The sequence below is a fragment of the Eurosta solidaginis genome, unplaced genomic scaffold (genome assembly GCF_040869045.1).
Source record: "Eurosta solidaginis isolate ZX-2024a unplaced genomic scaffold, ASM4086904v1 ctg00001727.1, whole genome shotgun sequence".
In the NCBI taxonomy this organism is placed as follows: domain Eukaryota; kingdom Metazoa; phylum Arthropoda; class Insecta; order Diptera; family Tephritidae; genus Eurosta; species Eurosta solidaginis.
Genome location: NW_027137253.1, coordinates 26,440 through 52,302, shown reverse-complemented (window position 1 = coordinate 52,302; position 25,863 = coordinate 26,440). Strand labels below are relative to the sequence as shown.

The 25,863-nt window shown below is 33.0% G+C and overlaps 4 non-coding genes across 4 annotated transcripts; all 4 read left to right on the top strand.

Annotated features, from left to right (window-relative positions):
• The first annotated feature begins 5,216 nt into the window (after window positions 1-5,216).
• LOC137236305 (5S ribosomal RNA) lies at window positions 5,217-5,335 on the top strand. Its single transcript, XR_010948355.1, has one exon. It is a non-coding gene; the product is annotated as a 5S ribosomal RNA (ribosomal RNA).
• Window positions 5,336-10,765: 5,430 nt separating this feature from the next.
• LOC137236304 (5S ribosomal RNA) lies at window positions 10,766-10,884 on the top strand. The gene has a single exon (XR_010948354.1). It is a non-coding gene; the product is annotated as a 5S ribosomal RNA (ribosomal RNA).
• Window positions 10,885-16,323: 5,439 nt separating this feature from the next.
• Window positions 16,324-16,442, top strand: LOC137236303 (5S ribosomal RNA). The gene has a single exon (XR_010948353.1). It is a non-coding gene; the product is annotated as a 5S ribosomal RNA (ribosomal RNA).
• A 5,961-nt stretch (window positions 16,443-22,403) lies between these two features.
• LOC137236302 (5S ribosomal RNA) lies at window positions 22,404-22,522 on the top strand. The gene has a single exon (XR_010948352.1). It is a non-coding gene; the product is annotated as a 5S ribosomal RNA (ribosomal RNA).
• Window positions 22,523-25,863: the final 3,341 nt, after the last annotated feature.

Below are 25,863 nucleotides of genomic sequence, written 5' to 3'. Positions count from 1 at the left end.
AGTTATAATTTTTTACCATATCAATTATTGATTTAAAGCTTATAAGCATTCATCATATAAATACAAAATGAATCTGCATAGTACAAATTCATACTCATCCACCTATTATAGTACTTAAAATGGACGCTGATGTCCGATTATGTTCAGATATGTATATTATAATCATATTGATAATTAATAAGCATTCAATGAGAATTTTTTTTATTTTTTTTTGAATGTCATGAAATTTCATTTAATTATACATATAAGTTGTAGACGTCCAATATCAATAATCAATTCAGACTAAAATTCCAAACTTTAGATGCCTTTAAGTGAAGCCATATAGGGTTACTCTAGTGTTGCAATAGAAATATTTAAAAAATTTTTTAAAATAAAATAATGTTGTTAAAACTCAACGAAGATAAGTTTTTTGATTTCTAATTTAACATATTTTATATATCCGAATTAAAATTTTGATTAGTACAATTATATTTTAAGAAATTTCACTTAATTGAGAAAAAATTCGATTTTATCAGTGCAAACTTTTGATTAAAATGCCTGACACTCCGAAAATATGAAATTCATCAATTTAAATGAATTCGTATATTAAACTAACACATTTCAGTTATCTATTTTTACATGAATATTTGCAATAACTTTAATATGTGAATTTTAATTAATTTATTAAGATGAAAAGTTTATCAAATGTAAATGGTACGTAGCACTGAAATGAAAACATTTGTCATCCATCTTTTCGCTGCGCTTCTCAAATTTTAAACAGAGTATCGCATTCTATGCGCTTGTATAAAAAAGTATAAATAGTGAGTTTGTGCTTTGTGTGCTTAAATTGATAAATATTTTCAAGTGTTAATAAAAGTTTAAATAAAATAATTAAGTGAAAATGTCTGACACAATCGCTGTTGCAAATGTTAGCTCACCAGTAGCTGCTTCTGCTGCTGTTGCTGAGAAGAAAGTTGCTGCTAAAAAAGCAACTAAACCCAAAAAACCATCGGTTGCTCCCACTCATCCACCAACTCAACAAATGGTAGATGCATCGATTAAGAATTTGAAGGAACGTGGTGGCTCATCACTTTTGGCAATTAAGAAATATATTAGTGCAACATATAAATGTGACGCCCAAAAATTGGCACCATTTATTAAGCGCTATTTGAAATCGGCTGTTACTAGTGGAAAATTGATTCAAACCAAAGGAAAGGGGGCATCTGGTTCATTTAAATTATCAGCTGCAGCCACTAAATCAGGTGATGGTAAGTCAAAATCGGTTGATAAATCAAAAGCCAAAAAAGATAGTGCAACATTAAAGAAAAAATCGTCGAGTGGTGTCAAAAAGGCAAGTGGTGAGAAAAAAGTGAAAAAAGCTGTTGCCACTAAGAAAACCGCCGAAAAAAAGAAAAGTGAGAAATCTAAGGCTAAAGACGCAAAAAAGACTGGCGCCGTTAAAGCCAAGCCAACCAAGTCGAAATCTGCCACCGCTAAGTCAAAGGCAACAAAAGCAAAAGCAACTGCTACCAAACCAAAAAAGGCTGCGACTAAAAAGCCAGCTGCAAAAAAGGCATCAGCTAAAAAATAAATATGCTGCGTTTTTTGTGATAATTTACAAGGACACAACATTCATTAAATGTTGAATTATCAATAAGCCCTTTTCAGGGCTACAAAATATACAAACAAAAAGATCAAAAATGTACGCAATACGTCTGACTACAGCGTTGCTTCGCCATAATAATTAACCGCTCTAGTGTCTGACACTGTAAGTCAGCCCTACCATGCTGACCAATTTTAAAATTGATATCTCTTTGTTAATTTATATTTTGTGGCCTTGAAAAGGGCTTTTTGTTAACATTTTTTGATGTTTCAATTGCAAAACAAAATTAAAAATTTTCATCGACTTAGAAAAATTCATATCTCTTTGTTAATTTATATTTTGTGGCCCTGAAAAGGGCCTTTTTGTTAACATTTTTCACTTTTATACATATTTTCCTCAGTCGCACAAATTACTTGGAGCTTGTGTATTTGGTAACAGCCTTAGTACCCTCACTCACGGCATGCTTAGCCAATTCACCAGGCAACAATAGGCGTACGGCAGTTTGAATTTCGCGACTAGTAATTGTTGAACGTTTATTGTAATGAGCTAAACGTGATGCTTCAGCAGCAATACGTTCAAAAATGTCATTAACAAAACTGTTCATGATACTCATTGCTTTCGACGATATACCAGTATCAGGATGTACTTGTTTCAACACTTTATAAATGTAGATGGCATAACTTTCCTTCCTCTTACGCTTCTTCTTCTTGTCGTTTTTAGTAATATTCTTCTGAGCCTTACCGGCCTTCTTAGCTGCTTTACCACTAGTTTTAGGAGGCATATTTAATTTTCACAAAATCACTTCACTATCACTCACACTTTTTAATAATTTTCTAAGTGTCAAAATGCGCACCTTTAAGTGTATTTTTTCCGACAAACCATTCAACCTGTTCGTAACGATTCGCTAAATATTGCCGGCATTAATTTGAAAACATGCGATTGGGGTTGCTCAATGTACAAACGAAAAAGTATATAAGCGCAGCACAAATTGCGTTTAGGAAATAAAGTGCCCAAGCTATTCAGCTAGTGTGTGTGTATTTGTGAAAAAGTGTATTAAGTGAAATATATAACAACAATGTCTGGCCGTGGTAAAGGTGGTAAAGTAAAGGGAAAGGCAAAGTCACGTTCAAACCGTGCTGGTCTTCAATTCCCTGTCGGTCGTATTCATCGTTTGTTACGTAAAGGCAATTATGCTGAACGTGTTGGTGCCGGTGCTCCAGTATATTTAGCTGCTGTTATGGAATATTTGGCAGCTGAAGTTCTTGAATTGGCTGGTAATGCTGCACGTGATAATAAAAAAACTAGAATTATTCCACGTCATTTACAATTGGCTATTCGTAACGATGAAGAATTGAATAAACTATTGTCTGGAGTTACCATAGCTCAAGGTGGTGTTTTACCAAATATTCAAGCTGTACTTTTGCCAAAGAAGACCGAAAAGAAAGCATAAGTGATGTAATCGCCGATTTACATATATTCTTAGACGCCAAATTTAAAACCGTCCTTTTCAGGACGACAAAATATATATACAAAGAGATTAATTATATTGTCATATATATGTATTTATCTATTTTAAAACCTATTAAAACACTTTTTGAAAGAAAAATTTAAAAGGTCATAAGTACACTTTTGGAAAATTTATTTTTTTAACGAAATCTGCGTTAACAACTACTTCAATTAATAAAATAGTGTTTGAAAATATTCATAAAAAAGTTGACTTACATCATTTTCCAGAAGAAAAAAAACTGAGCAACATTAAAAAAGTACAGCATGCAAGCTACTACATATTGTATGTATATATGTACATATGTATGTTTGTATGAGCATCTCGACAAAGGCGCAAAAAGTTGTGGCGTGTATTCATACGTACCAAAGGTACAAACACACAACCGTGCATACATACTAATGTATGTGTTTAGCAAATAAATGTGTATATACTCGTGAGTAGGTATACACACCATATTAAGGGTAAAACTACAGCTGCTACTATCAAAATACGAATTTTCATTAACAGTTGCTTCAGTTATTTTTGATCTTTTTTGTTTAAAAAAATTTGTGGTCCTGAAAAGGACCGTTTATAATATTTATTAAAATATGGAATTAAGCACGTTCACCACGTATACGTCTAGCCAATTGAATATCTTTTGGCATAATTGTGACACGTTTTGCATGAATGGCACACAAATTTGTATCTTCGAACAAACCAACTAAATATGCTTCACTTGCTTCTTGTAATGCCATAACAGCTGAACTCTGGAAACGTAAATCAGTTTTAAAATCTTGAGCAATTTCACGCACCAAACGTTGGAATGGCAATTTACGAATCAACAGTTCGGTACTCTTCTGATAACGACGAATTTCACGCAAAGCGACTGTACCTGGGCGATAACGATGTGGCTTCTTCACTCCACCAGTTGCCGGCGCACTTTTGCGAGCAGCTTTAGTGGCCAATTGTTTACGTGGCGCTTTACCACCAGTCGATTTACGGGCTGTTTGCTTTGTACGAGCCATTTCTCACTTTTATTTTTCACAATTCAAAATAAACACTGATCACTGAACACTTCACTTAATGAAACCGCACCTAATTTTTATAAATGTGGAAATACATATAATAAAATACACAAAAACGTTTCAATTGTCCATTTTTTTTAGGGTTGCAATATTGTGCGAGTTAAAATGAGATAGAAATATTTATGCCACATAATGGTAGCTCACTCAATGTTGTGGATTTTTGTATAAATAGCAGCTACGTTCGGTAACCAAGCTATTAGTTGTGAAGTGAAGTGATCAAGTGAAGTGTTCTTGTGAAAGCTAAAAAAAGTGCTAAATAGAAAAAATGACTGGTCGTGGCAAAGGTGGAAAAGGATTAGGTAAAGGTGGCGCCAAACGTCATCGCAAAGTTTTACGTGATAACATCCAAGGTATCACAAAGCCAGCTATTCGACGTTTAGCACGTCGTGGTGGCGTAAAACGTATATCTGGTTTAATATATGAAGAAACTCGTGGTGTTTTAAAAGTATTTTTGGAAAATGTTATCCGTGATGCAGTCACTTATACTGAACATGCTAAAAGGAAAACAGTTACGGCTATGGATGTTGTATATGCATTGAAGAGGCAGGGTCGTACATTGTATGGTTTCGGCGGTTAAATTCATTTTTACGGACATATTAACACAAAATAAATATACATTCAAACAAACGGTCCTTTTCAGGACCACAATATTTTTTAACAAAGATTTCAAAATTTCTCTAATACAATACATAACAGAAAGATATGTTATTAAGATGTACATGCATATGTAGTATGTATGAATGTTCGTTTAAACTAAGTAGCATACGTATGTATGCATAATGAAAACTCATGCAAATGAATATACCCCGACACAAGCCAAGCGATATAAATATGTCTATAATAGCAGGCTTATTTTCAAAAATGGCATAAGTTCATTTTTGTAAAAAAATAAACTTAATCTGATTTTAGTAGCAAGAGTATCTGAATACACTAAACTATAAAGTATATAACAAAATTTACTTAAATCGACTTATATCATTTAAAAAAAAAAAGGACAAATTCACAGCTGCGAGTATACACATTAAAGTAGCCATACTTATACCAATTTAGGCAAACAAATTTTGCCAACGACCATACCACGCTGAATACATCGGTTCTCGTCCGATCACCGAAATTAAGCAGCGTCGGGCGCGGTTAGTACTTAGATGGGGGACCGCTTGGGAACTCCGCGTGTTTTTGGCATATCCAACTTTTTCTTTTATTTTATGTATATATATGTACATAAATATTTTTTTTTATTAAATTGCATTTAATTGAATAAATACTTGGAATACAATTTAATATTTCTATAGATTCAATGGAAAAATTTCATACGCGCGCATACATTTACGTGCATAATAATATTAGTTATAATTTTTTACCATATCAATTATTGATTTAAAGCTTATAAGCATTCATCATATAAATACAAAATGAATCTGCATAGTACAAATTCATACTCATCCACCTATTATAGTACTTAAAATGGACGCTGATGTCCGATTATGTTCAGATATGTATATTATAATCATATTGATAATTAATAAGCATTCAATGAGAATTTTTTTTATTTTTTTTTGAATGTCATGAAATTTCATTTAATTATACATATAAGTTGTAGACGTCCAATATAAATAATCAATTCAGACTAAAATTCCAAACTTTAGATGCCTTTAAGTGAAGCCATATAGGGTTACTCTAGTGTTGCAATAGAAATATTTAAAAAATTTTTTAAAATAAAATAATGTTGTTAAAACTCAACGAAGATAAGTTTTTTGATTTCTAATTTAACATATTTTATATATCCGAATTAAAATTTTGATTAGTACAATTATATTTTAAGAAATTTCACTTAATTGAGAAAAAATTCGATTTTATCAGTGCAAACTTTTGATTAAAATGCCTGACACTCCGAAAATATGAAATTCATCAATTTAAATGAATTCGTATATTAAACTAACACATTTCAGTTATCTATTTTTACATGAATATTTGCAATAACTTTAATATGTGAATTTTAATTAATTTATTAAGATGAAAAGTTTATCAAATGTAAATGGTACGTAGCACTGAAATGAAAACATTTGTCATCCATCTTTTCGCTGCGCTTCTCAAATTTTAAACAGAGTATCGCATTCTATGCGCTTGTATAAAAAAGTATAAATAGTGAGTTTGTGCTTTGTGTGCTTAAATTGATAAATATTTTCAAGTGTTAATAAAAGTTTAAATAAAATAATTAAGTGAAAATGTCTGACACAATCGCTGTTGCAAATGTTAGCTCACCAGTAGCTGCTTCTGCTGCTGTTGCTGAGAAGAAAGTTGCTGCTAAAAAAGCAACTAAACCCAAAAAACCATCGGTTGCTCCCACTCATCCACCAACTCAACAAATGGTAGATGCATCGATTAAGAATTTGAAGGAACGTGGTGGCTCATCACTTTTGGCAATTAAGAAATATATTAGTGCAACATATAAATGTGACGCCCAAAAATTGGCACCATTTATTAAGCGCTATTTGAAATCGGCTGTTACTAGTGGAAAATTGATTCAAACCAAAGGAAAGGGGGCATCTGGTTCATTTAAATTATCAGCTGCAGCCACTAAATCAGGTGATGGTAAGTCAAAATCGGTTGATAAATCAAAAGCCAAAAAAGATAGTGCAACATTAAAGAAAAAATCGTCGAGTGGTGTCAAAAAGGCAAGTGGTGAGAAAAAAGTGAAAAAAGCTGTTGCCACTAAGAAAACCGCCGAAAAAAAGAAAAGTGAGAAATCTAAGGCTAAAGACGCAAAAAAGACTGGCGCCGTTAAAGCCAAGCCAACCAAGTCGAAATCTGCCACCGCTAAGTCAAAGGCAACAAAAGCAAAAGCAACTGCTACCAAACCAAAAAAGGCTGCGACTAAAAAGCCAGCTGCAAAAAAGGCATCAGCTAAAAAATAAATATGCTGCGTTTTTTGTGATAATTTACAAGGACACAACATTCATTAAATGTTGAATTATCAATAAGCCCTTTTCAGGGCTACAAAATATACAAACAAAAAGATCAAAAATGTACGCAATACGTCTGACTACAGCGTTGCTTCGCCATAATAATTAACCGCTCTAGTGTCTGACACTGTAAGTCAGCCCTACCATGCTGACCAATTTTAAAATTGATGTTTCAATTGCAAAACAAAATTAAAAATTTTCATCGACTTAGAAAAATTCATATCTCTTTGTTAATTTATATTTTGTGACCCTGAAAAGCGCCTTTTTGTTAACATTTTTTGATGTTTCAATTGCAAAACAAAATTAAAAATTTTCATCGACTTAGAAAAATTCATCTCTTTGTTAATTTATATTTTGTGGCCCTGAAAAGGGCCTTTTTGTTAACATTTTTCACTTTTATACATATTTTCCTCAGTCGCACAAATTACTTGGAGCTTGTGTATTTGGTAACAGCCTTAGTACCCTCACTCACGGCATGCTTAGCCAATTCACCAGGCAACAATAGGCGTACGGCAGTTTGAATTTCGCGACTAGTAATTGTTGAACGTTTATTGTAATGAGCTAAACGTGATGCTTCAGCAGCAATACGTTCAAAAATGTCATTAACAAAACTGTTCATGATACTCATTGCTTTCGACGATATACCAGTATCAGGATGTACTTGTTTCAACACTTTATAAATGTAGATGGCATAACTTTCCTTCCTCTTACGCTTCTTCTTCTTGTCGTTTTTAGTAATATTCTTCTGAGCCTTACCGGCCTTCTTAGCTGCTTTACCACTAGTTTTAGGAGGCATATTTAATTTTCACAAAATCACTTCACTATCACTCACACTTTTTAATGATTTTCTAAGTGTCAAAATGCGCACCTTTAAGTGTATTTTTTCCGACAAACCATTCAACCTGTTCGTAACGATTCGCTAAATATTGCCGGCATTAATTTGAAAACATGCGATTGGGGTTGCTCAATGTACAAACGAAAAAGTATATAAGCGCAGCACAAATTGCGTTTAGGAAATAAAGTGCCCAAGCTATTCAGCTAGTGTGTGTGTATTTGTGAAAAAGTGTATTAAGTGAAATATATAACAACAATGTCTGGCCGTGGTAAAGGTGGTAAAGTAAAGGGAAAGGCAAAGTCACGTTCAAACCGTGCTGGTCTTCAATTCCCTGTCGGTCGTATTCATCGTTTGTTACGTAAAGGCAATTATGCTGAACGTGTTGGTGCCGGTGCTCCAGTATATTTAGCTGCTGTTATGGAATATTTGGCAGCTGAAGTTCTTGAATTGGCTGGTAATGCTGCACGTGATAATAAAAAAACTAGAATTATTCCACGTCATTTACAATTGGCTATTCGTAACGATGAAGAATTGAATAAACTATTGTCTGGAGTTACCATAGCTCAAGGTGGTGTTTTACCAAATATTCAAGCTGTACTTTTGCCAAAGAAGACCGAAAAGAAAGCATAAGTGATGTAATCGCCGATTTACATATATTCTTAGACGCCAAATTTAAAACCGTCCTTTTCAGGACGACAAAATATATATACAAAGAGATTAATTATATTGTCATATATATGTATTTATCTATTTTAAAACCTATTAAAACACTTTTTGAAAGAAAAATTTAAAAGGTCATAAGTACACTTTTGGAAAATTTATTTTTTTAACGAAATCTGCGTTAACAACTACTTCAATTAATAAAATAGTGTTTGAAAATATTCATAAAAAAGTTGACTTACATCATTTTCCAGAAGAAAAAAAACTGAGCAACATTAAAAAAGTACAGCATGCAAGCTACTACATATTGTATGTATATATGTACATATGTATGTTTGTATGAGCATCTCGACAAAGGCGCAAAAAGTTGTGGCGTGTATTCATACGTACCAAAGGTACAAACACACAACCGTGCATACATACTAATGTATGTGTTTAGCAAATAAATGTGTATATACTCGTGAGTAGGTATACACACCATATTAAGGGTAAAACTACAGCTGCTACTATCAAAATACGAATTTTCATTAACAGTTGCTTCAGTTATTTTTGATCTTTTTTGTTTAAAAAAATTTGTGGTCCTGAAAAGGACCGTTTATAATATTTATTAAAATATGGAATTAAGCACGTTCACCACGTATACGTCTAGCCAATTGAATATCTTTTGGCATAATTGTGACACGTTTTGCATGAATGGCACACAAATTTGTATCTTCGAACAAACCAACTAAATATGCTTCACTTGCTTCTTGTAATGCCATAACAGCTGAACTCTGGAAACGTAAATCAGTTTTAAAATCTTGAGCAATTTCACGCACCAAACGTTGGAATGGCAATTTACGAATCAACAGTTCGGTACTCTTCTGATAACGACGAATTTCACGCAAAGCGACTGTACCTGGGCGATAACGATGTGGCTTCTTCACTCCACCAGTTGCCGGCGCACTTTTGCGAGCAGCTTTAGTGGCCAATTGTTTACGTGGCGCTTTACCACCAGTCGATTTACGGGCTGTTTGCTTTGTACGAGCCATTTCTCACTTTTATTTTTCACAATTCAAAATAAACACTGATCACTGAACACTTCACTTAATGAAACCGCACCTAATTTTTATAAATGTGGAAATACATATAATAAAATACACAAAAACGTTTCATTTGTCCATTTTTTTTAGGGTTGCAATATTGTGCGAGTTAAAATGAGATAGAAATATTTATGCCACATAATGGTAGCTCACTCAATGTTGTGGATTTTTGTATAAATAGCAGCTACGTTCGGTAACCAAGCTATTAGTTGTGAAGTGAAGTGATCAAGTGAAGTGTTCTTGTGAAAGCTAAAAAAAGTGCTAAATAGAAAAAATGACTGGTCGTGGCAAAGGTGGAAAAGGATTAGGTAAAGGTGGCGCCAAACGTCATCGCAAAGTTTTACGTGATAACATCCAAGGTATCACAAAGCCAGCTATTCGACGTTTAGCACGTCGTGGTGGCGTAAAACGTATATCTGGTTTAATATATGAAGAAACTCGTGGTGTTTTAAAAGTATTTTTGGAAAATGTTATCCGTGATGCAGTCACTTATACTGAACATGCTAAAAGGAAAACAGTTACGGCTATGGATGTTGTATATGCATTGAAGAGGCAGGGTCGTACATTGTATGGTTTCGGCGGTTAAATTCATTTTTACGGACATATTAACACAAAATAAATATACATTCAAACAAACGGTCCTTTTCAGGACCACAATATTTTTTAACAAAGATTTCAAAATTTCTCTAATACAATACATAACAGAAAGATATGTTATTAAGATGTACATGCATATGTAGTATGTATGAATGTTCGTTTAAACTAAGTAGCATACGTATGTATGCATAATGAAAACTCATGCAAATGAATATACCCCGACACAAGCCAAGCGATATAAATATGTCTATAATAGCAGGCTTATTTTCAAAAATGGCATAAGTTCATTTTTGTAAAAAAATAAACTTAATCTGATTTTAGTAGCAAGAGTATCTGAATACACTAAACTATAAAGTATATAACAAAATTTACTTAAATCGACTTATATCATTTAAAAAAAAAAAGGACAAATTCACAGCTGCGAGTATACACATTAAAGTAGCCATACTTATACCAATTTAGGCAAACAAATTTTGCCAACGACCATACCACGCTGAATACATCGGTTCTCGTCCGATCACCGAAATTAAGCAGCGTCGGGCGCGGTTAGTACTTAGATGGGGGACCGCTTGGGAACTCCGCGTGTTTTTGGCATATCCAACTTTTTCTTTTATTTTATGTATATATATGTACATAAATATTTTTTTTTATTAAATTGCATTTAATTGAATAAATACTTGGAATACAATTTAATATTTCTATAGATTCAATGGAAAAATTTCATACGCGCGCATACATTTACGTGCATAATAATATTAGTTATAATTTTTTACCATATCAATTATTGATTTAAAGCTTATAAGCATTCATCATATAAATACAAAATGAATCTGCATAGTACAAATTCATACTCATCCACCTATTATAGTACTTAAAATGGACGCTGATGTCCGATTATGTTCAGATATGTATATTATAATCATATTGATAATTAATAAGCATTCAATGAGAATTTTTTTTATTTTTTTTTGAATGTCATGAAATTTCATTTAATTATACATATAAGTTGTAGACGTCCAATATAAATAATCAATTCAGACTAAAATTCCAAACTTTAGATGCCTTTAAGTGAAGCCATATAGGGTTACTCTAGTGTTGCAATAGAAATATTTAAAAAATTTTTTAAAATAAAATAATGTTGTTAAAACTCAACGAAGATAAGTTTTTTGATTTCTAATTTAACATATTTTATATATCCGAATTAAAATTTTGATTAGTACAATTATATTTTAAGAAATTTCACTTAATTGAGAAAAAATTCGATTTTATCAGTGCAAACTTTTGATTAAAATGCCTGACACTCCGAAAATATGAAATTCATCAATTTAAATGAATTCGTATATTAAACTAACACATTTCAGTTATCTATTTTTACATGAATATTTGCAATAACTTTAATATGTGAATTTTAATTAATTTATTAAGATGAAAAGTTTATCAAATGTAAATGGTACGTAGCACTGAAATGAAAACATTTGTCATCCATCTTTTCGCTGCGCTTCTCAAATTTTAAACAGAGTATCGCATTCTATGCGCTTGTATAAAAAAGTATAAATAGTGAGTTTGTGCTTTGTGTGCTTAAATTGATAAATATTTTCAAGTGTTAATAAAAGTTTAAATAAAATAATTAAGTGAAAATGTCTGACACAATCGCTGTTGCAAATGTTAGCTCACCAGTAGCTGCTTCTGCTGCTGTTGCTGAGAAGAAAGTTGCTGCTAAAAAAGCAACTAAACCCAAAAAACCATCGGTTGCTCCCACTCATCCACCAACTCAACAAATGGTAGATGCATCGATTAAGAATTTGAAGGAACGTGGTGGCTCATCACTTTTGGCAATTAAGAAATATATTAGTGCAACATATAAATGTGACGCCCAAAAATTGGCACCATTTATTAAGCGCTATTTGAAATCGGCTGTTACTAGTGGAAAATTGATTCAAACCAAAGGAAAGGGGGCATCTGGTTCATTTAAATTATCAGCTGCAGCCACTAAATCAGGTGATGGTAAGTCAAAATCGGTTGATAAATCAAAAGCCAAAAAAGATAGTGCAACATTAAAGAAAAAATCGTCGAGTGGTGTCAAAAAGGCAAGTGGTGAGAAAAAAGTGAAAAAAGCTGTTGCCACTAAGAAAACCGCCGAAAAAAAGAAAAGTGAGAAATCTAAGGCTAAAGACGCAAAAAAGACTGGCGCCGTTAAAGCCAAGCCAACCAAGTCGAAATCTGCCACCGCTAAGTCAAAGGCAACAAAAGCAAAAGCAACTGCTACCAAACCAAAAAAGGCTGCGACTAAAAAGCCAGCTGCAAAAAAGGCATCAGCTAAAAAATAAATATGCTGCGTTTTTTGTGATAATTTACAAGGACACAACATTCATTAAATGTTGAATTATCAATAAGCCCTTTTCAGGGCTACAAAATATACAAACAAAAAGATCAAAAATGTACGCAATACGTCTGACTACAGCGTTGCTTCGCCATAATAATTAACCGCTCTAGTGTCTGACACTGTAAGTCAGCCCTACCATGCTGACCAATTTTAAAATTGATGTTTCAATTGCAAAACAAAATTAAAAATTTTCATCGACTTAGAAAAATTCATATCTCTTTGTTAATTTATATTTTGTGACCCTGAAAAGCGCCTTTTTGTTAACATTTTTTGATGTTTCAATTGCAAAACAAAATTAAAAATTTTCATCGACTTAGAAAAATTCATCTCTTTGTTAATTTATATTTTGTGGCCCTGAAAAGGGCCTTTTTGTTAACATTTTTCACTTTTATACATATTTTCCTCAGTCGCACAAATTACTTGGAGCTTGTGTATTTGGTAACAGCCTTAGTACCCTCACTCACGGCATGCTTAGCCAATTCACCAGGCAACAATAGGCGTACGGCAGTTTGAATTTCGCGACTAGTAATTGTTCAACGTTTATTGTAATGAGCTAAACGTGATGCTTCAGCAGCAATACGTTCAAAAATGTCATTAACAAAACTGTTCATGATACTCATTGCTTTCGACGATATACCAGTATCAGGATGTACTTGTTTCAACACTTTATAAATGTAGATGGCATAACTTTCCTTCCTCTTACGCTTCTTCTTCTTGTCGTTTTTAGTAATATTCTTCTGAGCCTTACCGGCCTTCTTAGCTGCTTTACCACTAGTTTTAGGAGGCATATTTAATTTTCACAAAATCACTTCACTATCACTCACACTTTTTAATAATTTTCTAAGTGTCAAAATGCGCACCTTTAAGTGTATTTTTTCCGACAAACCATTCAACCTGTTCGTAACGATTCGCTAAATATTGCCGGCATTTATTTGAAAACATGCGATTGGGGTTGCTCAATGTACAAACGAAAAAGTATATAAGCGCAGCACAAATTGCGTTTAGGAAATAAAGTGCCCAAGCTATTCAGCTAGTGTGTGTATTTGTGAAAAAGTGTATTAAGTGAAATATATAACAACAATGTCTGGCCGTGGTAAAGGTGGTAAAGTAAAGGGAAAGGCAAAGTCACGTTCAAACCGTGCTGGTCTTCAATTCCCTGTCGGTCGTATTCATCGTTTGTTACGTAAAGGCAATTATGCTGAACGTGTTGGTGCCGGTGCTCCAGTATATTTAGCTGCTGTTATGGAATATTTGGCAGCTGAAGTTCTTGAATTGGCTGGTAATGCTGCACGTGATAATAAAAAAACTAGAATTATTCCACGTCATTTACAATTGGCTATTCGTAACGATGAAGAATTGAATAAACTATTGTCTGGAGTTACCATAGCTCAAGGTGGTGTTTTACCAAATATTCAAGCTGTACTTTTGCCAAAGAAGACCGAAAAGAAAGCATAAGTGATGTAATCGCCGATTTACATATATTCTTAGACGCCAAATTTAAAACCGTCCTTTTCAGGACGACAAAATATATATACAAAGAGATTAATTATATTGTCATATATATGTATTTATCTATTTTAAAACCTATTAAAACACTTTTTGAAAGAAAAATTTAAAAGGTCATAAGTACACTTTTGGAAAATTTATTTTTTTAACGAAATCTGCGTTAACAACTACTTCAATTAATAAAATAGTGTTTGAAAATATTCATAAAAAAGTTGACTTACATCATTTTCCAGAAGAAAAAAAACTGAGCAACATTAAAAAAGTACAGCATGCAAGCTACTACATATTGTATGTATATATGTACATATGTATGTTTGTATGAGCATCTCGACAAAGGCGCAAAAAGTTGTGGCGTGTATTCATACGTACCAAAGGTACAAACACACAACCGTGCATACATACTAATGTATGTGTTTAGCAAATAAATGTGTATATACTCGTGAAGAGGTATACACACCATATTAAGGGTAAAACTACAGCTGCTACTATCAAAATACGAATTTTCATTTTATTATTTTAACAATTAACAGTTGCTTCAGTTATTTTTGATCTTTTTTGTTTAAAAAAATTTGTGGTCCTGAAAAGGACCGTTTATAATATTTATTAAAATATGGAATTAAGCACGTTCACCACGTATACGTCTAGCCAATTGAATATCTTTTGGCATAATTGTGACACGTTTTGCATGAATGGCACACAAATTTGTATCTTCGAACAAACCAACTAAATATGCTTCACTTGCTTCTTGTAATGCCATAACAGCTGAACTCTGGAAACGTAAATCAGTTTTAAAATCTTGAGCAATTTCACGCACCAAACGTTGGAATGGCAATTTACGAATCAACAGTTCGGTACTCTTCTGATAACGACGAATTTCACGCAAAGCGACTGTACCTGGGCGATAACGATGTGGCTTCTTCACTCCACCAGTTGCCGGCGCACTTTTGCGAGCAGCTTTAGTGGCCAATTGTTTACGTGGCGCTTTACCACCAGTCGATTTACGGGCTGTTTGCTTTGTACGAGCCATTTCTCACTTTTATTTTTCACAATTCAAAATAAACACTGATCACTGAACACTTCACTTAATAAACCTAATTTTTATAAATGTGGAAATACATATAATAAAATACACAAAAACGTTTCATTTGTCCATTTTTTTTAGGGTTGCAATATTGTGCGAGTTAAAATGAGATAGAAATATTTATGCCACATAATGGTAGCTCACTCAATGTTGTGGATTTTTGTATAAATAGCAGCTACGTTCGGTAACCAAGCTATTAGTTGTGAAGTGAAGTGATCAAGTGAAGTGTTCTTGTGAAAGCTAAAAAAAGTGCTAAATAGAAAAAATGACTGGTCGTGGCAAAGGTGGAAAAGGATTAGGTAAAGGTGGCGCCAAACGTCATCGCAAAGTTTTACGTGATAACATCCAAGGTATCACAAAGCCAGCTATTCGACGTTTAGCACGTCGTGGTGGCGTAAAACGTATATCTGGTTTAATATATGAAGAAACTCGTGGTGTTTTAAAAGTATTTTTGGAAAATGTTATCCGTGATGCAGTCACTTATACTGAACATGCTAAAAGGAAAACAGTTACGGCTATGGATGTTGTATATGCATTGAAGAGGCAGGGTCGTACATTGTATGGTTTCGGCGGTTAAATTCATTTTTACGGACATATTAACACAAAATAAATATACATTCAAACAAACGGTCCTTTTCAGGACCACAATATTTTTTAACAAAGATTTCAAAATTTCTCTAATACAATACATAACAGAAAGATATGTTATTAAGATGTACATGCATATGTAGTATGTATGAATGTTCGTTTAAACTAAGTAGCATACGTATGTATGCATAATGAAAACTCATGCAAATGAATATACCCCGACACAAGCCAAGCGATATAAATATGTCTATAATAGCAGGCTTATTTTCAAAAATGGCATAAGTTCATTTTTGTAAAAAAATAAACTTAATCTGATTTTAGTAGCAAGAGTATCTGAATACACTAAACTATAAAGTATATAACAAAATTTACTTAAATCGACTTATATCATTTAAAAAAAAAAAGGACAAATTCACAGCTGCGAGTATACACATTAAAGTAGCCATACTTATACCAATTTAGGCAAACAAATTTTGCCAACGACCATACCACGCTGAATACATCGGTTCTCGTCCGATCACCGAAATTAAGCAGCGTCGGGCGCGGTTAGTACTTAGATGGGGGACCGCTTGGGAACTCCGCGTGTTTTTGGCATATCCAACTTTTTCTTTTATTTTATGTATATATATGTACATAAATATTTTTTTTTATTAAATTGCATTTAATTGAATAAATACTTGGAATACAATTTAATATTTCTATAGATTCAATGGAAAAATTTCATACGCGCGCATACATTTACGTGCATAATAATATTAGTTATAATTTTTTACCATATCAATTATTGATTTAAAGCTTATAAGCATTCATCATATAAATACAAAATGAATCTGCATAGTACAAATTCATACTCATCCACCTATTATAGTACTTAAAATGGACGCTGATGTCCGATTATGTTCAGATATGTATATTATAATCATATTGATAATTAATAAGCATTCAATGAGAATTTTTTTTATTTTTTTTTGAATGTCATGAAATTTCATTTAATTATACATATAAGTTGTAGACGTCCAATATCAATAATCAATTCAGACTAAAATTCCAAACTTTAGATGCCTTTAAGTGAAGCCATATAGGGTTACTCTAGTGTTGCAATAGAAATATTTAAAAAATTTTTTAAAATAAAATAATGTTGTTAAAACTCAACGAAGATAAGTTTTTTGATTTCTAATTTAACATATTTTATATATCCGAATTAAAATTTTGATTAGTACAATTATATTTTAAGAAATTTCACTTAATTGAGAAAAAATTCGATTTTATCAGTGCAAACTTTTGATTAAAATGCCTGACACTCCGAAAATATGAAATTCATCAATTTAAATGAATTCGTATATTAAACTAACACATTTCAGTTATCTATTTTTACATGAATATTTGCAATAACTTTAATATGTGAATTTTAATTAATTTATTAAGATGAAAAGTTTATCAAATGTAAATGGTACGTAGCACTGAAATGAAAACATTTGTCATCCATCTTTTCGCTGCGCTTCTCAAATTTTAAACAGAGTATCGCATTCTATGCGCTTGTATAAAAAAGTATAAATAGTGAGTTTGTGCTTTGTGTGCTTAAATTGATAAATATTTTCAAGTGTTAATAAAAGTTTAAATAAAATAATTAAGTGAAAATGTCTGACACAATCGCTGTTGCAAATGTTAGCTCACCAGTAGCTGCTTCTGCTGCTGTTGCTGAGAAGAAAGTTGCTGCTAAAAAAGCAACTAAACCCAAAAAACCATCGGTTGCTCCCACTCATCCACCAACTCAACAAATGGTAGATGCATCGATTAAGAATTTGAAGGAACGTGGTGGCTCATCACTTTTGGCAATTAAGAAATATATTAGTGCAACATATAAATGTGACGCCCAAAAATTGGCACCATTTATTAAGCGCTATTTGAAATCGGCTGTTACTAGTGGAAAATTGATTCAAACCAAAGGAAAGGGGGCATCTGGTTCATTTAAATTATCAGCTGCAGCCACTAAATCAGGTGATGGTAAGTCAAAATCGGTTGATAAATCAAAAGCCAAAAAAGATAGTGCAACATTAAAGAAAAAATCGTCGAGTGGTGTCAAAAAGGCAAGTGGTGAGAAAAAAGTGAAAAAAGCTGTTGCCACTAAGAAAACCGCCGAAAAAAAGAAAAGTGAGAAATCTAAGGCTAAAGACGCAAAAAAGACTGGCGCCGTTAAAGCCAAGCCAACCAAGTCGAAATCTGCCACCGCTAAGTCAAAGGCAACAAAAGCAAAAGCAACTGCTACCAAACCAAAAAAGGCTGCGACTAAAAAGCCAGCTGCAAAAAAGGCATCAGCTAAAAAATAAATATGCTGCGTTTTTTGTGATAATTTACAAGGACACAACATTCATTAAATGTTGAATTATCAATAAGCCCTTTTCAGGGCTACAAAATATACAAATAGAGTTGTGCTTTTTCGTTCATTTCAGAGATTCGAATCTTTCGTTCTTTTTCTGATGAACGAACAAGTTGTTCTTTTTGTTCATCTGTTCTTTTTTTTCAAGCAAATTTGATCAATGCTGCTCGCACCCGCGAAAAAAGCCAACAAGTATAGATGGGGGTGTGTATGCAGCAATGCTTTGTGTAGGTATATTTAAATGAGTAATGAATAAATAAGGTAATATATGTATATATTCAAGTTTAATAGATGTAATGATTAGTTTCTTATAAAACATGTTTTTCATAAATAGTCCATACATATATTTTTGTAGCAGTGTCACACAAAGATGACCACACATATCTTTAGTGTAAGTGTCATCATCGACATTCGTGCTCACTGTGAATTTCTGTGAATGTATGTATGAATTTACAATGTTCGCGAACGAGAAGAGAGAAAGAATAACATTAGATAAAACGAACTAAAAGAACAAATGAACTAAAAGAACAAAAAGAACAGAAATCGAAGATCTAGTTCACTTGTTCAGTTGAGAGACCCGGTCAATTGAACAAGTTCAGAACGAAATGACCCAACTCTATATACAAACAAAAAGATCAAAAATGTACGCAATACGTCTGACTACAGCGTTGCTTCGCCATAATAATTAACCGCTCTAGTGTCTGACACTGTAAGTCAGCCCTACCATGCTGACCAATTTTAAAATTGATATCTCTTTGTTAATTTATATTTTGTGGCCTTGAAAAGGGCTTTTTGTTAACATTTTTTGATGTTTCAATTGCAAAACAAAATTAAAAATTTTCATCGACTTAGAAAAATTCATATCTCTTTGTTAATTTATATTTTGTGGCCCTGAAAAGGGCCTTTTTGTTAACATTTTTCACTTTTATACATATTTTCCTCAGTCGCACAAATTACTTGGAGCTTGTGTATTTGGTAACAGCCTTAGTACCCTCACTCACGGCATGCTTAGCCAATTCACCAGGCAACAATAGGCGTACGGCAGTTTGAATTTCGCGACTAGTAATTGTTGAACGTTTATTGTAATGAGCTAAACGTGATGCTTCAGCAGCAATACGTTCAAAAATGTCATTAACAAAACTGTTCATGATACTCATTGCTTTCGACGATATACCAGTATCAGGATGTACTTGTTTCAACACTTTATAAATGTAGATGGCATAACTTTCCTTCCTCTTACGCTTCTTCTTCTTGTCGTTTTTAGTAATATTCTTCTGAGCCTTACCGGCCTTCTTAGCTGCTTTACCACTAGTTTTAGGAGGCATATTTAATTTTCACAAAATCACTTCACTATCACTCACACTTTTTAATAATTTTCTAAGTGTCAAAATGCGCACCTTTAAGTGTATTTTTTCCGACAAACCATTCAACCTGTTCGTAACGATTCGCTAAATATTGCCGGCATTAATTTGAAAACATGCGATTGGGGTTGCTCAATGTACAAACGAAAAAGTATATAAGCGCAGCACAAATTGCGTTTAGGAAATAAAGTGCCCAAGCTATTCAGCTAGTGTGTGTGTATTTGTGAAAAAGTGTATTAAGTGAAATATATAACAACAATGTCTGGCCGTGGTAAAGGTGGTAAAGTAAAGGGAAAGGCAAAGTCACGTTCAAACCGTGCTGGTCTTCAATTCCCTGTCGGTCGTATTCATCGTTTGTTACGTAAAGGCAATTATGCTGAACGTGTTGGTGCCGGTGCTCCAGTATATTTAGCTGCTGTTATGGAATATTTGGCAGCTGAAGTTCTTGAATTGGCTGGTAATGCTGCACGTGATAATAAAAAAACTAGAATTATTCCACGTCATTTACAATTGGCTATTCGTAACGATGAAGAATTGAATAAACTATTGTCTGGAGTTACCATAGCTCAAGGTGGTGTTTTACCAAATATTCAAGCTGTACTTTTGCCAAAGAAGACCGAAAAGAAAGCATAAGTGATGTAATCGCCGATTTACATATATTCTTAGACGCCAAATTTAAAACCGTCCTTTTCAGGACGACAAAATATATATACAAAGAGATTAATTATATTGTCATATATATGTATTTATCTATTTTAAAACCTATTAAAACACTTTTTGAAAGAAAAATTTAAAAGGTCATAAGTACACTTTTGGAAAATTTATTTTTTTAACGAAATCTGCGTTAACAACTACTTCAATTAATAAAATAGTGTTTGAAAATATTCATAAAAAAGTTGACTTACATCATTTTCCAGAAGAAAAAAAACTGAGCAACATTAAAAAAGTACAGCATGCAAGCTACTACATATTGTATGTATATATGTACATATGTATGTTTGTATGAGCATCTCGACAAAGGCGCAAAAAGTTGTGGCGTGTATTCATACGTACCAAAGGTACAAACACACAACCGTGCATACATACTAATGTATGTGTTTAGCAAATAAATGTGTATATACTCGTGAGTAGGTATACACACCATATTAAGGGTAAAACTACAGCTGCTACTATCAAAATACGAATTTTCATTAACAGTTGCTTCAGTTATTTTTGATCTTTTTTGTTTAAAAAAATTTGTGGTCCTGAAAAGGACCGTTTATAATATTTATTAAAATATGGAATTAAGCACGTTCACCACGTATACGTCTAGCCAATTGAATATCTTTTGGCATAATTGTGACACGTTTTGCATGAATGGCACACAAATTTGTATCTTCGAACAAACCAACTAAATATGCTTCACTTGCTTCTTGTAATGCCATAACAGCTGAACTCTGGAAACGTAAATCAGTTTTAAAATCTTGAGCAATTTCACGCACCAAACGTTGGAATGGCAATTTACGAATCAACAGTTCGGTACTCTTCTGATAACGACGAATTTCACGCAAAGCGACTGTACCTGGGCGATAACGATGTGGCTTCTTCACTCCACCAGTTGCCGGCGCACTTTTGCGAGCAGCTTTAGTGGCCAATTGTTTACGTGGCGCTTTACCACCAGTCGATTTACGGGCTGTTTGCTTTGTACGAGCCATTTCTCACTTTTATTTTTCACAATTCAAAATAAACACTGATCACTGAACACTTCACTTAATGAAACCGCACCTAATTTTTATAAATGTGGAAATACATATAATAAAATACACAAAAACGTTTCATTTGTCCATTTTTTTTAGGGTTGCAATATTGTGCGAGTTAAAATGAGATAGAAATATTTATGCCACATAATGGTAGCTCACTCAATGTTGTGGATTTTTGTATAAATAGCAGCTACGTTCGGTAACCAAGCTATTAGTTGTGAAGTGAAGTGATCAAGTGAAGTGTTCTTGTGAAAGCTAAAAAAAGTGCTAAATAGAAAAAATGACTGGTCGTGGCAAAGGTGGAAAAGGATTAGGTAAAGGTGGCGCCAAACGTCATCGCAAAGTTTTACGTGATAACATCCAAGGTATCACAAAGCCAGCTATTCGACGTTTAGCACGTCGTGGTGGCGTAAAACGTATATCTGGTTTAATATATGAAGAAACTCGTGGTGTTTTAAAAGTATTTTTGGAAAATGTTATCCGTGATGCAGTCACTTATACTGAACATGCTAAAAGGAAAACAGTTACGGCTATGGATGTTGTATATGCATTGAAGAGGCAGGGTCGTACATTGTATGGTTTCGGCGGTTAAATTCATTTTTACGTACATATTAACACAAAATAAATATACATTCAAACAAACGGTCCTTTTCAGGACCACAATATTTTTTAACAAAGATTTCAAAATTTCTCTAATACAATACATAACAGAAAGATATGTTATTAAGATGTACATGCATATGTAGTATGTATGAATGTTCGTTTAAACTAAGTAGCGTACGTATGTATGCATAATGAAAACTCATGCAAATGAATATACCCCGACACAAGCCAAGCGATATAAATATGTCTATAATAGCAGGCTTATTTTCAAAAATGGCATAAGTTCATTTTTGTAAAAAAATAAACTTAATCTGATTTTAGTAGCAAGAGTATCTGAATACACTAAACTATAAAGTATATAACAAAATTTACTTAAATCGACTTATATCATTTAAAAAAAAAAAGGACAAATTCACAGCTGCGAGTATACACATTAAAGTAGCCATACTTATACCAATTTAGGCAAACAAATTTTGCCAACGACCATACCACGCTGAATACATCGGTTCTCGTCCGATCACCGAAATTAAGCAGCGTCGGGCGCGGTTAGTACTTAGATGGGGGACCGCTTGGGAACTCCGCGTGTTTTTGGCATATCCAACTTTTTCTTTTATTTTATGTATATATATGTACATAAATATTTTTTTTTATTAAATTGCATTTAATTGAATAAATACTTGGAATACAATTTAATATTTCTATAGATTCAATGGAAAAATTTCATACGCGCGCATACATTTACGTGCATAATAATATTAGTTATAATTTTTTACCATATCAATTATTGATTTAAAGCTTATAAGCATTCATCATATAAATACAAAATGAATCTGCATAGTACAAATTCATACTCATCCACCTATTATAGTACTTAAAATGGACGCTGATGTCCGATTATGTTCAGATATGTATATTATAATCATATTGATAATTAATAAGCATTCAATGAGAATTTTTTTTATTTTTTTTTGAATGTCATGAAATTTCATTTAATTATACATATAAGTTGTAGACGTCCAATATAAATAATCAATTCAGACTAAAATTCCAAACTTTAGATGCCTTTAAGTGAAGCCATATAGGGTTACTCTAGTGTTGCAATAGAAATATTTAAAAAATTTTTTAAAATAAAATAATGTTGTTAAAACTCAACGAAGATAAGTTTTTTGATTTCTAATTTAACATATTTTATATATCCGAATTAAAATTTTGATTAGTACAATTATATTTTAAGAAATTTCACTTAATTGAGAAAAAATTCGATTTTATCAGTGCAAACTTTTGATTAAAATGCCTGACACTCCGAAAATATGAAATTCATCAATTTAAATGAATTCGTATATTAAACTAACACATTTCAGTTATCTATTTTTACATGAATATTTGCAATAACTTTAATATGTGAATTTTAATTAATTTATTAAGATGAAAAGTTTATCAAATGTAAATGGTACGTAGCACTGAAATGAAAACATTTGTCATCCATCTTTTCGCTGCGCTTCTCAAATTTTAAACAGAGTATCGCATTCTATGCGCTTGTATAAAAAAGTATAAATAGTGAGTTTGTGCTTTGTGTGCTTAAATTGATAAATATTTTCAAGTGTTAATAAAAGTTTAAATAAAATAATTAAGTGAAAATGTCTGACACAATCGCTGTTGCAAATGTTAGCTCACCAGTAGCTGCTTCTGCTGCTGTTGCTGAGAAGAAAGTTGCTGCTAAAAAAGCAACTAAACCCAAAAAACCATCGGTTGCTCCCACTCATCCACCAACTCAACAAATGGTAGATGCATCGATTAAGAATTTGAAGGAACGTGGTGGCTCATCACTTTTGGCAATTAAGAAATATATTAGTGCAACATATAAATGTGACGCCCAAAAATTGGCACCATTTATTAAGCGCTATTTGAAATCGGCTGTTACTAGTGGAAAATTGATTCAAACCAAAGGAAAGGGGGCATCTGGTTCATTTAAATTATCAGCTGCAGCCACTAAATCAGGTGATGGTAAGTCAAAATCGGTTGATAAATCAAAAGCCAAAAAAGATAGTGCAACATTAAAGAAAAAATCGTCGAGTGGTGTCAAAAAGGCAAGTGGTGAGAAAAAAGTGAAAAAAGCTGTTGCCACTAAGAAAACCGCCGAAAAAAAGAAAAGTGAGAAATCTAAGGCTAAAGACGCAAAAAAGACTGGCGCCGTTAAAGCCAAGCCAACCAAGTCGAAATCTGCCACCGCTAAGTCAAAGGCAACAAAAGCAAAAGCAACTGCTACCAAACCAAAAAAGGCTGCGACTAAAAAGCCAGCTGCAAAAAAGGCATCAGCTAAAAAATAAATATGCTGCGTTTTTTGTGATAATTTACAAGGACACAACATTCATTAAATGTTGAATTATCAATAAGCCCTTTTCAGGGCTACAAAATATACAAACAAAAAGATCAAAAATGTACGCAATACGTCTGACTACAGCGTTGCTTCGCCATAATAATTAACCGCTCTAGTGTCTGACACTGTAAGTCAGCCCTACCATGCTGACCAATTTTAAAATTGATGTTTCAATTGCAAAACAAAATTAAAAATTTTCATCGACTTAGAAAAATTCATATCTCTTTGTTAATTTATATTTTGTGACCCTGAAAAGCGCCTTTTTGTTAACATTTTTTGATGTTTCAATTGCAAAACAAAATTAAAAATTTTCATCGACTTAGAAAAATTCATCTCTTTGTTAATTTATATTTTGTGGCCCTGAAAAGGGCCTTTTTGTTAACATTTTTCACTTTTATACATATTTTCCTCAGTCGCACAAATTACTTGGAGCTTGTGTATTTGGTAACAGCCTTAGTACCCTCACTCACGGCATGCTTAGCCAATTCACCAGGCAACAATAGGCGTACGGCAGTTTGAATTTCGCGACTAGTAATTGTTGAACGTTTATTGTAATGAGCTAAACGTGATGCTTCAGCAGCAATACGTTCAAAAATGTCATTAACAAAACTGTTCATGATACTCATTGCTTTCGACGATATACCAGTATCAGGATGTACTTGTTTCAACACTTTATAAATGTAGATGGCATAACTTTCCTTCCTCTTACGCTTCTTCTTCTTGTCGTTTTTAGTAATATTCTTCTGAGCCTTACCGGCCTTCTTAGCTGCTTTACCACTAGTTTTAGGAGGCATATTTAATTTTCACAAAATCACTTCACTATCACTCACACTTTTTAATAATTTTCTAAGTGTCAAAATGCGCACCTTTAAGTGTATTTTTTCCGACAAACCATTCAACCTGTTCGTAACGATTCGCTAAATATTGCCGGCATTTATTTGAAAACATGCGATTGGGGTTGCTCAATGTACAAACGAAAAAGTATATAAGCGCAGCACAAATTGCGTTTAGGAAATAAAGTGCCCAAGCTATTCAGCTAGTGTGTGTATTTGTGAAAAAGTGTATTAAGTGAAATATATAACAACAATGTCTGGCCGTGGTAAAGGTGGTAAAGTAAAGGGAAAGGCAAAGTCACGTTCAAACCGTGCTGGTCTTCAATTCCCTGTCGGTCGTATTCATCGTTTGTTACGTAAAGGCAATTATGCTGAACGTGTTGGTGCCGGTGCTCCAGTATATTTAGCTGCTGTTATGGAATATTTGGCAGCTGAAGTTCTTGAATTGGCTGGTAATGCTGCACGTGATAATAAAAAAACTAGAATTATTCCACGTCATTTACAATTGGCTATTCGTAACGATGAAGAATTGAATAAACTATTGTCTGGAGTTACCATAGCTCAAGGTGGTGTTTTACCAAATATTCAAGCTGTACTTTTGCCAAAGAAGACCGAAAAGAAAGCATAAGTGATGTAATCGCCGATTTACATATATTCTTAGACGCCAAATTTAAAACCGTCCTTTTCAGGACGACAAAATATATATACAAAGAGATTAATTATAT